This window comes from Oncorhynchus keta, unplaced genomic scaffold (assembly GCF_023373465.1).
Source record: "Oncorhynchus keta strain PuntledgeMale-10-30-2019 unplaced genomic scaffold, Oket_V2 Un_contig_29066_pilon_pilon, whole genome shotgun sequence".
NCBI lineage: Eukaryota > Metazoa > Chordata > Actinopteri > Salmoniformes > Salmonidae > Oncorhynchus > Oncorhynchus keta.
Genome location: NW_026286360.1, coordinates 5,805 through 8,252, shown reverse-complemented (window position 1 = coordinate 8,252; position 2,448 = coordinate 5,805). Strand labels below are relative to the sequence as shown.

The 2,448-nt window shown below is 37.3% G+C and overlaps 1 long non-coding RNA gene across 2 annotated transcripts; it reads right to left on the bottom strand.

Annotated features, from left to right (window-relative positions):
• Positions 1–124: 124 nt before the first annotated feature.
• On the bottom strand, positions 125–1,013 carry LOC127923262 (uncharacterized). Of its 2 annotated transcripts, none has more exons than XR_008113832.1 (3): positions 958–1,013; positions 538–597; positions 125–159 (listed from the first exon to the last, which is right to left on the bottom strand). It is a non-coding gene; the product is annotated as an uncharacterized LOC127923262 (long non-coding RNA). The 2 variants fall into 2 exon arrangements; XR_008113831.1 differs by lacking the exon at positions 125–159 and adding an exon at positions 359–393.
• Between the last annotated feature and the right edge of the window lie 1,435 nt (positions 1,014–2,448).

The following is a 2,448-nucleotide window of genomic DNA, read 5'->3' as shown; positions in this document are numbered from 1 at the left end:
CCTCATGAGAGTCAGTTTCATCATAGCACTTGATGGTTTTTGCAACTGCAACATGAAGAAACTTTCAATGTTCCCGGATTGACTGACCTTCATGTCTTAAAGTAATGATGGACTGTTGTATTGACTGACCTTCATGTCTTAAAGTAATGATGGACTGACCTTCATGTCTTAAAGTAATGATGGACTGTCCTTCATGTCTTAAAGTAATGATGGACTGTCCTTCATGTCTTAAAGTGATGATGGACTGACCTTCATGTCTTAAAGTGATGATGGACTGACCTTCATGTCTTAAAGTAATGATGGACTGTTGTATTGACTGACCTTCATGTCTTAAAGTGATGATGGACTGTTGTATTGACTGACCTTCATGTCTTAAAGTAATGATGGACTGACCTTCATGTCTTAAAGTAATGATGGACTGTCCTTCATGTCTTAAAGTAATGATGGACTGTCCTTCATGTCTTAAAGTAATGATGGACTGTTGTATTGACTGACCTTCATGTCTTAAAGTAATGATGGACTGTTGTATTGACTGACCTTCATGTCTTAAAGTAATGATGGACTGACCTTCATGTCTTAAAGTAATGATGGACTGACCTTCATGTCTTAAAGTAATGATGGACTGTCCTTCATGTCTTAAAGTAATGATGGACTGTTGTATTGACTGACCTTCATGTCTTAAAGTAATGATGGACTGTTGTATTGACTGACCTTCATGTCTTAAAGTAATGATGGACTGACCTTCATGTCTTAAAGTAATGATGGACTGTCCTTCATGTCTTAAAGTAATGATGGACTGTCCTTCATGTCTTAAAGTAATGATGGACTGTTGTATTGACTGACCTTCATGTCATAAAGTAATGATGGACTGTTGTATTGACTGACCTTCATGTCTTAAAGTAATGATGGACTGTTGTATTGACTGACCTTCATGTCTTAAAGTGATGATGGACTGACCTTCATGTCTTAAAGTAATGATGGACTGACCCTCATGTCTTAAAGTAATGATGGACTGACCTTCGTCTTAAAGTAATGATTGACTGACCTTCATGTCTTAAAGTAATGATGGACTGTTGTATTGACTGACCTTCATGTCTTAAAGTAATGATGGACTGTTGTATTGACTGACCTTCATGTCTAATAGTAATGATGGACTGACCTTCATGTCTTAAAGTAATGATGGACGGTTGTATTGACTGACCTTCATGTCATAAAGTAATGATGGACTGTTGTGATATTCAACCTTCATGTCTTAAAGTAATGATGAGACTGACCTTCATATCTTAAAGTAATGATGGACTGTTATGATGACTGACCTTCATGTCTTAAAGTAATGATGGACTGTCATTTCTTCTTCTTATTTGAGCTGTTCTTGACATAATATGGACTATCTTCTGTATACCAACCCTACCTTGTCACAACACAACTGATTGGCTCAAACTCATTAAGGAAAGAAATTCCACACATTTAATTTTTCTATTATTTTTTTATTTAACATTTATTTAACTAGGTAAGTCAGTTAAGAACACATTCTTATTTAGAATGACAGCCTACACCAGCCAAACCCGGACGATGCTGGGCCAATTGTGTGCCACTCTATGAGACTCCCAATCACGGCCGGATGTGATTCAGCCTGGTTTAACTTTTAATAAGGCACACCTGTTGGTGAAATGCATTCCAGGTGACGACCTCATGAAGCTGGTTGAGAAGAATGCTAAGAGTGGTAAGCTGTCACCAAGGCAAAAGGGTTGCTACTTTGAAGAATCTCAAATGTATAAATATATTTGGATTTGTTTAACACTTTTTGGTTACTACATGATCCCATATGTGTTATTTCATAGTTTTAATGTCTTCACTATTATTCTACAATGTGGAAAATAGGAAAAATAAAGAATAACCCTTGGAGAGATTTTGGTAGGTAGTATTTGATAATGTTGGCTAGAGAGATGTTGTTGGTAGGTAGTATTTGATAATGCTGGCTAGGAGAAGATGTTGTTGGTAGGTAGTATTTGATAATGCTGGCTAGTAGATAGGTTGGGAGGTAGTATTTGATAAGGCTGGCGAGGAGAGATGTTGGTAGGTAGTATTTGATAATGCTGGCTAGTAGATATGTTGGTAGGTAGTATTTGATAAGGCTGGCTAGAGAGATGTTGGTAGGTAGTATTTGATAAGGCTGGCTAGTAGATAGGTTGGTAGGTAGTATTTGAAGGCTGGCTAGCAGATAGGTTGGTAGGTAGTATTTGATAAGGCTGGCTAGTAGATATGTTGGTAGGTAGTATTTGATAAGGCTGGCTAGTAGATTATGTTGGTATGGCAGTAGTATTTGATAAGGCTGGCTAGGAGAGATGTTGGTAGGTAGTATTTGATAATGCTGGCTAGTAGATATGTTGGTAGGTAGTATTTGATAATGCTGGCTAGGAGAGATGTTGGTAGGTAGTATTTGATAAT